The sequence below is a fragment of the Eleutherodactylus coqui genome, unplaced genomic scaffold (genome assembly GCF_035609145.1).
Source record: "Eleutherodactylus coqui strain aEleCoq1 unplaced genomic scaffold, aEleCoq1.hap1 HAP1_SCAFFOLD_365, whole genome shotgun sequence".
Taxonomy (NCBI): domain Eukaryota; kingdom Metazoa; phylum Chordata; class Amphibia; order Anura; family Eleutherodactylidae; genus Eleutherodactylus; species Eleutherodactylus coqui.
The window spans coordinates 97,501-111,254 of record NW_027102002.1 but is presented as its reverse complement, the minus strand read 5'-3'; positions in this window follow the sequence as shown (position 1 = coordinate 111,254).

The following is a 13,754-nucleotide window of genomic DNA, read 5'->3' as shown; positions in this document are numbered from 1 at the left end:
CCTGAGAGTGCCTACGGGTAGTGGGTGAGAAACCCTGCCTGTCCGCCCCACGGGGCCGGGCAGGACACCAGGAGGCCGGGCAGAGCCCGCAGCTTACCCCCTTGCCGTCCGATGACGCTTGCACGGTCGGAAAAGTTTCAAAGTCCCAACGGGGGGAGAGTGTTGACGGCGAAGGGGTGCTGGCTGCCCCTGGGGCCGGGCTGGAGCCCCTGGAGGTCGGCCTGGGGGTGTGGAGGGGCCCCGTGAGAGCACCCAACAGTAGTCGCTCAAGACAATGCCTGAGCCTCCGGTGTGCCCGGGCATGAACCCCAGGAGGCGGGGAACAGCCGTGGCAGCCCCTGCTGAAGTCCTTGGCAGTTGGCAGAGGCGAGTCTTGGGGGAAAAAATGACAAAGTCCAAACGCTCCAGGCGTGCCGGCCAGGGGGGCAGACACGGCTGGCCTGGCCGGTGGGAGCTGCGGCTGCCGGGGCTGAGCCGAGTGTCAATGCATGTCATGAGAACCGGTATGAGGGTAATCCTGGTCGCTCCGGGCCGAGCCACGGTTCCGGGAAGGCGGAAGGAGCGGGCCTGCTTCCCCTGATAGCGCCGACGGCGGTAAAATAAGGCCTCGCAAAACGTCACCGCGAACACCTTGTCGGGGTATAAGGGAACGAGCGGTGTGCGGTCTTTGACAAAGTGACAGTATGTCTCAAAAAAAGCACCCCCGGCAGATGTGTGCAGACGGGGCTGGCTGGCTGGTTGGTGATGGAGAGCGGGCTGTTGGCAGCAGTGTGCTGGCTGCAGGGGTGGCCCGGGGCGGCTGCGGAGGGCCCCCCAAAGCGCACCTACCAGTAGTTGCTCAAGACCCAGGCGGAGCCTCCGATGTCCCCGGGCAGGACCCCAGGAGGCCGGGCACAGACCGCAGCCTGCCCCCTTGCCGTTTGATGAAGCTTGCACGGTCAGAAAAGTTTCAAAGTCCCAACGGGGAGAGAGTGTTGACGGCGAGGGGGTGCTGGCTGCTCCAGGGGCCGGGGGCAACCCCTGGAGGCTGGGCACGGACCCCGGCAGCCCCTCTTGCAGTCGAACAAAGTTTGAGGAGACAAGTCATGAGAATGACAAAGTCCAAACGCTCCAGGCGCCGGCCAGGGGTGCGGACCTGGCTGGCCGGGCCGGCGGGAGCTGCGGCTGCCAGGGAAGATCTGGGTGTCAATGCATGTCCTGAGAACCGGGAAGGGGACAAACCGGTGGCTCCGGGCCGAGCTGGAGTTCCAGGAGGTCGGCCTGACTCTGGAGGTGTCCCCCCTGGCTTTTCCCCATAGGCCAAAATGGGGGAAGTCAAAAAAGCACCCCCGCCAGATGTATGCAGGGGGGCTGGGGGGCGATGGAGAGCGGGCTGTTGGCAGCTGTGTGGTGGCTGCTGGCAGCCATGTGCTGGCTGCAGGGGTGGGCCTGGGCGGCTGCGGAGGGCCCCCTGAGTGCACCTGCCAGCAGTGGCTCAAAACCCTGGCTGAGCCTCCGATGTGCCCGGGCAGGACCCCAGGAGGCCGGGCACAGACCGCAGCCTGCCCCCTTGCCGTTTGATGAAGCTTGCACGGTCAGAAAAGTTTCAAAGTCCCAACGGGGAGAGAGTGTTGACGGCGAGGGGGTGCTGGCTGCTCCAGGGGCCGGGGGCAACCCCTGGAGGCTGGGCACGGACCGCGGCCGCCCCCCTTGCAGGCGGACAAAGTTTGAGGAGACAAGTCATGAAAATGATAAAGTCCAAACGCTCCAGGCGCCGGCCAGGGGGGCAGACCCGGCTGGCCGGGCTGGCGGGGGCTGCGGCTGCCGGGGCTGAGCCGAGTGTCAATGCATGTCCTGAGAACCGGGAAGGGGACAGATCAGTAGCTCCAGGCCGAGCTGGAGTTCCAGGAGTTCGGCATGACTCTGGTGGTTTTCCCCCTGGCTTTTCCCCATAGGCCAAAACGGGGGGAGGCAAAAAAGCACCCCCAGCAGATGTATGCAGAGGGGCTGGCGGGTGATGGGGAGCGGGCTGTTGGCAGCAGTGTGCAGGCTGCAGAGGTGTGCATGGGCGGCTGCGGAGGGCCCCCAGAGTGCACCTGCCAGCGGTGGCTCAAGACCCTGGCTGAGCCTCCGATGTCCCCCGGCAGGACCCCAGGAGGCCGGGCACAGACCGCAGCCTGCCCCCTTGCCGTTTGATGAAGCTTGCACGGTCAGAAAAAGTTTCAAAGTCCCGACGGGGAGAGAGTGTTGACGGCGAGGGGGTGCTGGCTGCTCCAGGGGCCGGGGGCAACCCCTGGAGGCTGGGCACGGACCGCGGCCGCCCCCCTTGCAGTCGGACAATGTCTGAGGAGACAAGTCATGAAAATGACAAAGTCCAAACGCTCCAGGCGTGCCGTCCAGGGGTGCGGACCCGGCTGGCCGGGCCGGCGGGGGCTGCGGCGGCTGGGGCTGAGCCGAGTGTCAATGCAGGTCCTGAGAACCGGGAAGGGGACAGACCAGTAGCTCCAGGCCGAGCTGGAGTTCCAGGAGGTCGGCCTGACTCTGGAGGTTTTCCCCCTGGCTTTTCCCCATAGGCCGAAATGGGGGAAGTCAAAAAAGCACCCCCAGCAGATGTATGCAGAGGGGCTGGGGGGCGATGGAGAGCGGGCTGTTGGCAGCAGTGTGCTGGCTGCAGGGGTGGCCCAGGGCGGCTGCGGAGGGCCCCCTGAGTGCACCTACCAGTGGTGGCTCAAGACATTGCCTGTGCCTCCGATGTGCCCGGGCAGGACACCCAGGAGGCGGGGAGCAGCCCCCGCTGAAGCCCATGGCATGTGCCAGAGGCGAGTCTTGGAGAAAAAAACGACAAAGTCCAAACGCTCTGGGCGCCGGGCAGGGTGGTGGACCCGGCTGGCCCGGCCGACGGGGGCTGTGGCTGCCGGGGCTTAGCCGAGTGTCGACGCATGTCCTGAGAACCGGGAAGGGGACAAACCAGTGGCTCCAGGCCGGGTTGGAGTTCCAGGAGGTCGGCCTGACTCTGGAGGTTTCCCCCCCCGGCCTTTCCCCATAGGCCAAAATGGGGGAAGTCAAAAAAGCACCCCCAGCAGATGTATGCAATGGGCTGGGGGGTTATGGAGAGCGGGCTGTTGGCAGCCGTGTGGTGGCTGCAGGGGTGGGCCTGGGCGGCTGCGGAGGGCCCCCAAAGTGCACCTACCAGTAGGGGCCCAAGACCCTGGCTGAGCCTCCGATGTGCCCGGGCAGGACCCCAGGAGGCCGGGCACAGACCGCAGCCTGCCCCCTTGCCGTCTGATGACGCTTGCACGGTCAGAAAAGTTTCAAAGTCCCCACGGGGAGAGAGTGTTGACGGCGAGGGGGTGCTGGCTGCTCCGGGGGCAACCCCTGGAGGCTGGGCACGGACCGCGGCAGCCCCCCCCCCCTTGCAGTCGAACAAAGTTTGAGGAGACAAGTCATGAAAATGACAAAGTCCAAACGCTCCAGGCGCCGGCCAGGGGGGCGGACCTGGCTGGCTGGGACCGGCGGGAGCTACGGCGGCTGGGGAAGAGCCGAGTGTCAATGCAGGTCACGAGAACCGGTATGAGGGTAAACCTGGCCGCTCCGGGCCGAGGCACGGTTCCAGGAGGGCGGAAGGAGCGGGCCTGCTTCCCCTGATAGCGCCGACGGCGGTAAAATAAGGCCTCGCAAAACGTCACCACGAACACCTTGTCGGGGTATAAGGGAACGAGCGGTGTGCGGTCTTTGACAAAGTGACAGTATGTCTCAAAAAAAGCACCCCCCCGGCAGATGTGTACAGAGGGGCTGGCTGGTGATGGAGAGCGGGCTGTTGGCAGCAGTGTGCTGGCTGCAGGGGTGGCCCGGGGCGGCTGCGGAGGGCCCCCAAAGCGCACCTACCAGTGGTGGCGGAAAACCCAGGCTGAGCCTCCGATGTGCCCGGGCAGGACCCCAGGAGGCCGGGCACAGACCGCAGCCTGCCCCCTTGCCGTTTGACGAAGCTTGCACGGTCAGAAAAGTTTCAAAGTCCCAACGGGGAGAGAGTGTTGACGGCGAGGGGGTGCTGGCTGCTCCAGTGGCCGGGGGCAACCCCTGGAGGCTGGGCACGGACTGCGGCAGCCCCCCTTGCAGTCGGACAAAGTTTGAGGAGACAAGTCATGAAAATGACAAAGTCCAAACGCTCCAGGCGCCGGCCAGGGTGGCGGACCCGGCTGGCCGGGCTGGCGAGGGCTGCGGCTGCCGGTGCTGAGCCGGGTGTCAATGCATGTCCTGAGAACCGGGAAGGGGACAAACCGGTGGCTCCGGGCCGAGCTGGGGTTCCAGGAGGTCGGCCTGACTCTGGTGGTTTTCCCCCTGGCTTTTCCCCATAGGCCAAAATGGGGGAAGTCAAAAAAGCACCCCCGGCAGATGTATGCAGAGGGGCTGGCGGGTGATGGGGAGCGGGCTGTTGGCAGCAGTGTGCATGGGCGGCAGCGTAGGGCCCCCTGAGTGCATCTGCCAGTAGTGACTCAACACCCAGCCAGAGCCTCCGATGTGCCCGGGCAGGACCCCAGGAGGCTGGGCACAGAACGCCGGTTGCCCCCTTGCCGTTTGATGAAGCTTGCACGGTCAGAAAAGTTTCAAAGTCCCCACGGGGGGAGAGTGTTGACGGCGAGGGGGTGCTGGCTGCTCCAGGGGCCGGGAGGGATGTCCTGGAGGTGGGCCTGGGGGTGTGGAGGGGCCCCCTAGGAGCACCCAACAGTAGTTGGTCAAGACCCTGCCCGAGCCTCTGGTGTTGCAGGGCAGGACACCCTGGAGGCTGGGCACGGACCGCCGGTCGCCCCCCCATTGTAGTCCAACAAAGTTTGAAGAGACGAATCACGAAAATCACAAGTCCAAAAATCCCTGAGAACCGGGAAGGGGACAGACCGGTGGCTCCAGGCCGGGCTGGAGTTCCAGGAGGTCGGCAGGACTCTGGAGATTGTCCCCCTGGCTTTTCCCCATAGGCCAAAAGGGGGGAAGTCAAAAAAGCACCCCCAGCAGATGTATGCAGAGGGGCTGGCTGGTGATGGGGAGCGGGCTGTTGGCAGCAGTGTGCTGGCTGCAGGGGTGGCCCGGGGCGGCTGCGGAGGGCCCCCGAGGTGCACCTACCAGCAGTAGCTGAAGACCCTGCCTGAGCCTCCGGTGTTGCAGGGCAGGACACCCAGGAGGCGGGGAACAGCCCGCGGCAGCCCCCGCTGAAGTCCATGGCATTTGCCAGAGGCGAGTCTTGGAGGAAAAACGACAAAGTCCAGATGCTCCAGGCGTGCCGGCCAGGGGAACGGACCCGGCTGGCCGGGCCGGCGGGTGCTGCGGCTGCCGGGGCTGAGCCGAGTGTCGGTGCATGTCGTGAGAACCGGGAAGGGGACAAACCGGTGGCTCCAGGCCGAGCTGGAGTTCCAGGAGGTCGGCCTGACTCTGGACGTTTTCCCCCTGGCTTTTCCCCATAGGCCAAAATGGGGGGAGGCAAAAAAGCACCCCCGGCAGATGTATGCAGAAGGGGCTGGGGGGTGATGGAGAGCGGGCTGTTGGCAGCAGTGTGCCTGTGCCTCCGGTGTTGCAGGGCAGGACACCCAGGAGGCGGGGAACAGCCCGCGGCAGCCCCCGCTGAAGTCCATGGCATTTGCCAGAGGAGAGTGTTGGATGAAAAAACGACAAAGTCCAAACGCTCCGGGCGCCGGCCAGGGGGACGGACCCGGCTGGTCGGGCCGGCGGGAGCTGCGGCTGCCGGGGCTGAGCCGAGTGTCGATGCATGTCGTGAGAACCGGTATGAGGGTAATCCTGGGCCCTCGGGGCCGAGGCACGGTTCCAGGAAGGCGGAAGGAGCGGGCCCGCTTCCCCTGATAGCGCCGACGGCGGTAAAATAAGGCCTCGCAAAACGTCAGGACGAACACCTTTTTTGCATATAAGGGAACGAGCGGTGTGCGGTCTTTGACAAAGTGACTATTTCTCAATGTGCGGAGTGGGGACCGCTCAAAGTCAAAGCGCCGCGGCCGCCCCTCTGCCACCTCCCTGGGAGCAGACTCATCGAGCGCGAGGGTCCCCACTCCGCCTGCCCAGGCCGCGGGGCCGACAGGCTGGCTGGCTGCCCGGGCAGACCCCGCTCTCCGAGCGGCCGGGCCCAACGTTCAAGAGGTGTACGAAGCCACCTTGGGGGGCTGCGGTGGCCCCCCTGAGAGGGCTGATAACCCCGTCCTAGCTGCCTGCGCGGGCAGGCGGGACCCCCAAGAGGCCGGGCACAGCCCGAGGCAGCCACTGCTGAAGCCCAGGGCAGTTGGCAGAGATGAGTCTTTGAGAAAAAATGACAAAGTGCAAACGCTCCAGGCGCCGGCCAGGGGGGCGGACCCGGCTGGCCGGGCCGGCGGGAGCTGCGGCTGCCGGGGAAGAGCCGAGTGTCGATGCATGTCGTGAGAACCGGTATGAGGGTAATCCTGGTCGCTCCGGGCCGAGGCACGGTTCCAGTAGGGCGGAAGGAGCGTGCCCGTTTTCCCTGATAGCGCCGACGGCGGTAAATTAAGGCCTCGCAAAACGTCAGGACGAACACCTTTTTTGCATATAAGGGAACGAGCGGTGTGCGGTCTTTGACAAAGTGACTATTTCTCAATGTGCTGAGAAGGGAGTGGGGACCGCTCAAAGTCAAAGCACCGCGGCCGCCCCTCTGCCGCCTCCCTGGGAGCAGAGACATCGAGCGCGAGTGTCCCCACTCCGCCAGCGCGGGCCGTGGGGCCGACAGGCTGGCTGGCTGCCCGGGCAGACCCCGCTCTCCGAGCGGCCGGGCCCCAACGTTCGAGAGGTGTACGAAGCCACCTTGGGGGGCTGCGGAGGCCCCCCCCTGAGAGCGCCTCCAAGCCCTTGCTGAGAGCCCTGTCCTAGCTGCCTGCGCGGGCAGGCGGGACCCCCCAGTAGGCCGGGCACAGCCCGCGGCAGCCACTGCTGAAGCCCACGGCAGTTGGCAGAGATGGGTCTTTGAGAAAAATGACAAAGTCCAAACGCTCCAAGCGCCGGCCAGGGTGGCGTACCCGGCTGGCCGGGCCGGCGGGAGCCGCGGCTGCCGGGGCTGAGCCGAGTGTCGATGCATGTCCTGAGAACCGGGAAGGGGGCAAACCAGTAGCTCCAGGCCGGGCCGGAGTTCCAGGAGGTCGGCCTGACTCTGGAGGTTTTCCCCCTGGCTTTTCCTCATAAGCCAAAATGGGGGAAGTCAAAAAAGCACCCCCAGCAGATGTATGCAGAGGGGCTGGCGGGTGACGGGGAGCGGGCTGTTGGCAGCAGTGTGCTGGCTGCGGAGGTGTGCATGGGCGTCTGCGGAGGGCCCCCTGAGTGCACCTGCCAGTGGTGGCTCAACACCCTGGCTGAGCCTCCGATGTGCCCGGGCAGGACCCCAGGAGGCCGGGCACAGAACGCCGGCTGCCCCCCTTGCCGTTTGACGAAGCTTGCGCGGTCAGAAAAGTTTCAAAGTCCCAACGGGGAGAGAGCGTTGACGGCGAGGGGGCGCTGGCTGCTCCAGGGGCCGGGAGGGAGGCCCTGGAGGTGGGCCTGGGGGTGTGGAGGGGCCCCCTGAGAGCACCAACCAGCAGTTGCTCAAGACCCTGCCTGAGCCTCCGGTGTGGCAGGGCAGGACACCCATTGGCGGGGAACAGCAGGTGGCAGCCCCTACTGAAGTCCTTGGCAGCTGGCAGAGATGAGTCTTTGAGAAAAAACGACAAAGTCCAAATGCTCCAGGCGCCGGCCAGGGTGGCGGACCCGGCTGGCCGGGCCGACGGGAGCTGCGGCGGCTGGGGAAGAGCCGAGTATCGATGCATGTCCTGAGAACCGGGAAGGGGGCAAACCAGTAGCTCAAGGCCGAGCTGGAGTTCCAGGAGGTCGGCCTGACTCTGGAGGTTTTCCCCCTGGCTTTTCCCCATAGGCCAAAATGGGGGAAGTCAAAAAAGCACCCCCGGCAGATGTATGCAGAGGGGCTGGATGGTGACGGGGAGCGGGCTGTTGGCAGCAGTGTGCTGGCTGCAGTGGGCCCCCGAGGTGCACCTACCAGCAGTTGCTCAAGACCACACCTGAGCCTCCGGTGTTGCAGGTCAGGACACCCATTGGCGGGGAACAGCAGGTGGCAGCCCCTGCTGAAGTCGTTGGCAGAGATGAGTCTTTGAGAAAAAAACGACAAAGTCCAAACGCTCCAGGCGCCGGTCCGGGGGGCGGACCCGGCTGGCCGGGCCGAGGGGAGCTGCGGCGGCTGGGGAAGAGCCGAGTGTCGATGCATGTCCTGAGAACCTGGAAGGGGGCAAACCAGTAGCTCCAGGCCGAGCTGGGGTTCCAGGAGGTCGGCATGACTCTGGAGTTTCCCCCCTTGGCTTTTCCCCATAGGCCAAAACGGGGGAAGTCAAAAAAGCACCCCCAGCAGATGTATGCAGATGGGCTGGCTGGTGATGGAGAGCGGGCTGTTGGCAGCCGTGTGCTGGCTGCAGAGGGCCCCCGAGGTGCTGCACCTACCAGTAGTTGCTCAAGACCCCGACTGACCCTCCGGTGTTGCAGGGCAGGACACCCAGGAGGCGGGGAACAGCCGTGGCAGCCCCTGCTGAATCCCACGGCAGTTGGCAGAGATGAGTCTTTGAGGAAAAATGACAAAGTGCAAACGCTCCAGGCGCCGGCCAGGGGGGCGTACCCGGCTGGCCGGGCCGGCGGGAGCTGCGGCTGCCGGGGCTGAGCCGAGTATCCATGCATGTCGTGAGAACCGGTATGAGGGTAAACCTGGTCGCTCGGGGCCGAGCCACGGTTCCGGGAAGGCGGAAGGAGCGGGCCTGTTTGCCCTGATAGCGCCGACGGCGGTAAATTAAGGCCTCGCAAAACGTCAGGACGAACACCTTTTTTGCATATAAGGGAACGAGCGGTGTGCGGCCTTTGACAAAGTGACTATTTCTCAATGTGCTGAGAAGGGAGTGGGGACCGCTCAAAGTCAAAGCACCGCGTCCGCCCCTCTGCCACCTCCCTGGGAGCAGAGTCATCGAGCGCGAGTGTCCCCACTCCGCCTGTCCAGGCCGCGGGGCCGACAGGCTGGCTGGCTGCCCGGGCAGACCCCGCTCTCACCGAGCGGCCGGGCGCCACGTTCAAGAGGTGTACGAAGCCACCTTGGGGGGCTGCGGAGGCCCCCCTGAGAGGGCTGATAACCCCGTCCTAGCTGCCTGCGCGGGCAGGCGGGACCCCCAAGAGGCCGGGCACAGCCCGCGGCAGCCCCCGCCGAAGTCCACGGCAGTTGGCAGAGACGAGTCTCGGAGAGAAAACGACAAAGTCCAGACGCTCCAGGCGCCGGCCAGGGGTGCGGACCCGGCTGGCCGGGCCGGCGGGAGCTGCGGCTGCCGGGGCTGAGCCGAGTGTCGACGCATGTCGTGAGAACCGGTATGAGGGTAATCCTGGGCCCTCGGGGCCGAGCTACGGTTCCATGAAGGCGGAAGGTGCGGGCCTGTTTCCCCTGATAGCGCCGACGACGGTAAAATAAGGGCTCGCAAAACGTCAGGACGAACACCTTTTTTGCATATAAGGGAACGAGCGGTGTGCGGTCTTTGACAAAGTGACTATTTCTCAGAGTGCTGGAGTGGGGACCGCTCAAAGTCAAAGCACCGCGGCCGCCCCTCTGCCACCTCCCTGGGAGCAGAGTCATAGAGCGCAAGTGTCCCCACTCCGCCTGTGCAGGCCGCGGGGCCAACAGGCTGGCTGGCTGGCTGCCCGGGCGACCCCCCTCCGAGATGCCGGGCTGAGGCGTAGGCAGCCGCCTCCATCACCACCACCCAAGGCGAGAGAGTGGGTCAACGGGAGAGCCGTCGCGGCCGGGGGACCCTCGCCGCGCCCATGTCCGGGGAAGGACCACAAGGGCCCTGCTCCCCGGCGCCCCGGCGAGCGGGTTCACCCTCGGCGCGTACGGCTCTCGAGGATGGGGAAGGGACGCGCGTGGGCGTCCCTCCCGTCCCCCGCGGAAGAAGGCGAGCGACTCTGCGCGTCGGGACACCCCGCGGAGCCCCCTGCGGGGGGAGTACTCCGGGGGAGAAGCGTGGCGCAGGGGGTGCAGCCCTTTCCCAGGCCACCGTGCGACGGCGTCGGTGGGGCCGACGCCGAGAGAGAGAACGATCCGGGCTCTCCCGCCTCAGGGCGGCCGAGAGCGGGGCACGGGCCCCACGTTTGGTGACGGTTTTCCCGAAAGCGAAGGACCCCCGCCTGTCCCCTCGGGCTCCGGCCGATGCGGGCGGTCCAGGGCGGGGATAGGGGACGGCGGCCTGCGGACGACGCGCTTTATCCCCAGAAGGAGCGAGGCATGAGGGGGTGTTCCACCCCCGCCGGCCGGTCTCGCTCCTTCTCCGGGCTACGCCTCGGCGGAGTAAAGACCCCCGGGTCAACGCTCCCGCGTCCGGGTGCCGCCGCGCGTCCCCTTCCCGCGGGGGGTGGATCCCTTCCACCCCTGGCCGTTCGAGGCCCGTGCGCCTCGGGCGGCCTCCCTTCCGAGAGAGGGAGAGAGAGACGGAGGACGGTGGTCCGCGACGGCGCGAGACGTCCAAGTTGTGTTCCCCACGGCGGCTACCCGGTCGATCCCGCCCGGTGGCCTAGGCTTTTCCCCACTCTGCCTGTCCTGGCCGCGGGGCCGACAGGCTGTCTGCCCGGGTAGACCCCGTTCTCACTGAGCGGCCGGGCCCCAACGTTCAAGAGGTGTACGAAGCCACCTCGGGGTGGAGCCCTTCCACCCCTGGCCGTCCGAGGCCCGTGCGCCTCGGGCGGCCCCCCTTCCCGAGAGAGGGAGAGAGACGGAGGACGGTGGTCCGCGACGGCGCGAGGCGTCCAACTTGTGTTCCCCCACGGCGGCTATCCGGTCGATCCCGCCCGGTAGCCTAGGCTTTTCCCCACTCTGCCTGTCCAGGCCGCGGGGCCGACAGGCTGTCTGCCCGGGTAGACCCCGTTCTCACTGAGCGGCCGGGCCCCAACGTTCAAGAGGTGTACGAAGCCACCTCGGGGTGGAGCCCTTCCACCCCTGGCCGTCCGAGGCCCGTGCGCCTCGGGCGGCCCCCCTTCCCGAGAGAGGGAGAGAGACGGAGGACGGTGGTCCGCGACGGCGCGAGGCGTCCAACTTGTGTTCCCCCACGGCGGCTATCCGGTCGATCCCGCCCGGTAGCCTAGGCTTTTCCCCACTCTGCCTGTCCAGGCCGCGGGGCCGACAGGCTGTCTGCCCGGGTAGACCCTGTTCTCACTGAGCGGCCGGGCCCCAACGTTCAAGAGGTGTACGAAGCCACCTCGGGGTGGAGCCCTTCCACCCCTGGCCGTCCGAGGCCCGTGCGCCTCGGGCGGCCCCCCCTTCCCGAGAGACGGAGGACGGTGGTCCGCGACGGCGCGAGGCGTCCAACTTGTGTTCCCCCACGGCGGCTTCCCGGTCGATCCCGCCCGCCGGTAGCCTAGGCTTTTCCCCGCTCCGCCTGTCCAGGCCGCGGGGCCGACAGGCTGTCTGCCCGGGTAGACCCCGCTCTCCGAGCGGCCGGGCGCCACGTTCAAGAGGTGTACGAAGCCACCTTTGGGGGGGCTGCGGTGCCCCCCGCCCCGAGAGTGCCTCCCAGGCCGAGGGAGCCCGGCGGTCGAGTGTCGTAGGAAAGCGCGTGCCACGGCTGTGTCGGTCACAGGGGCCAGAGGTAGTTTGGGCAACGGCTTAGATCCGTATGAAGCTCATCCTTTCCGGCCTGTTCTGGCGGCGGCTAGGCGCGCGCGCGCGAATGGCACGACGCCCCTGGTTCCAGCGAGGCGACGGCGCCCCGCACCCCACTCTCTGGGCCGAGCAGAGCCCCCGAGCGCAAGGTTCCCCGCTCCGCCTGTCCAGGCCGCGGGGCCAGCAGGCTGTCTGCCCGGGTAGACCCCGCTCTCCGAGCGGCCGGGCCCCAACGTTCAAGAGGTGTACGAAGCCACCTTGAGGTGGAGCCCTTCCACCCCTGGCCGTCCGAGGCCCGCCGGTAGCCTTGGCTTGTCCCCACTCCGCCTGTCCAGGCCGCGGGGCCGACAGGCTGTCTGCCCGGGTAGACCCCGCTCTCCGAGCGGCCGGGCCCCAACGTTCAAGAGGTGTACGAAGCCACCTTTGGGGGGGCTGCGGTGCCCCCCGCCCCGAGAGTGCCTCCCAGGCCGAGGGGAGCCAGGCGGTCGAGTGTCGTAGGAAAGCGCGTGCGCGGCTGTGTCGGTCACACGGGCCAGAGTTAGTTTGGGCAACGGCTTAGATCCGTATGCAGCTCAACCTTTCCGGCCTGTTCTGGCGGCGGCTAGGCGCGCGCGAACGTCACGACGCCCCTGGTTCCAGCGAGGCGACGGCGCCCCGCACCCAACTCTCCGGGCCGAGCAGAGCCCCCGAGCGCAAGAGTACCCGCTCCGCCTGCCCAGGCCGCGGGGCCGACAGGCTGTCTGCCCGGGTAGACCCCGCTCTCCGAGCGGCCGGGCGCCACGTTCAAGAGGTGTACGAAGCCACCTAAAGGGGGCTGCGGTGGCCCCCTGCCCCGAGAGTGCCTCCCAGGCCGAGGGAGCCCGGCGGTCGAGTGTCGTAGGAAAGCGCGCGCGCGGCTGTGTCACACGGGCCAGAGTTAGTTTGGGCAACGGCTTAGATCCGTATGCAGCTCAACCTTTCCGGCCTGTTCTGGCGGCGGCTAGGCGCGCGCGAACGTCACGACGCCCCTGGTTCCAGCGAGGCGACGGCGCCCCGCACCCCGCTCTCCGGGCCGTGCAGAGCGGCCGCTCTCGCTCCTTGGAGCAGAGCCCCCGAGCGCAAGAGTCCCCGCTCCGCCTGTCCAGGCCGCGGGGCCGACAGGCTGTCTGCCCGGGTAGACCCCGCTCTCCGAGCGGCCGGGACCCAACGTTCAAGAGGTGTACGAAGCCACCTTAAGGGGGCTGCGGTGGCCCCCTGCCCCGAGAGTGCCTCCCAGGCCGAGGGAGCCCGGCGGTCGAGTGTCGTAGGAAAGCGCGCGCGCGGCTGTGTCACACGGGCCAGAGTTAGTTTGGGCAACGGCTTAGATCCGTATGCAGCTCAACCTTTCCGGCCTGTCCTGGCGGCGGCTAGGCGCGTGCGAACGTCACAACGCCCCTGGTTCCAGCGAGGCGACGGCGCCCCGCACCCAACTCTCCGGGCCGAGCAGAGCCCCCGAGCGCAAGAGTACCCGCTCCGCCTGCCCAGGCCGCGGGGCCGACAGGCTGTCTGCCCGGGTAGACCCCGCTCTCCGAGCGGCCGGGCCCCAACATTCAAGAGGTGTACGAAGCCACCTTGGGGGGCTGCGGAGGCCCCCCCCTGAGAGCGCCTCACAGGCTTTGCTGATAACCCTGTCCTAGCTGCCTGCGCGGGCAGGCGGGACCCCCAGGAGGCCGCGCACAGCCCGCGGCAGCCGCCGCTGAAGTCCACAGCAGTTGGCAGAGAGGAGTCTTGGAGAAAAAAAACGACAAAGTGCAAACGCTCCAGGCGCCGGCCAGGGGGGCGTACCCGGCTGGCCGGGCCGGTGGGAGCTGCGGCTGCTGGAGTTGCACCGAGTGTCGATGCATGTCGTGAGAACCGGTATGAGGGTGATCCTGGTCGCTCCGGGCCGAGGCGCGGTTCCAGGGAGACGGAAGGAGCGGGCGTGTTTCCCCTGATAGCGCCGACGACGGTAAAATAAGGCCTCGCAAAACGTCAGGACGAACACCTTTTTTGCATATAAGGGAACGAGCGGTGTGCGGTCTCTGACCAAGTGAGCATTTCTCAAACTCGAAGCACCCGCGGCGGCCTCCCCTCTGCCGCCACCCCGCAC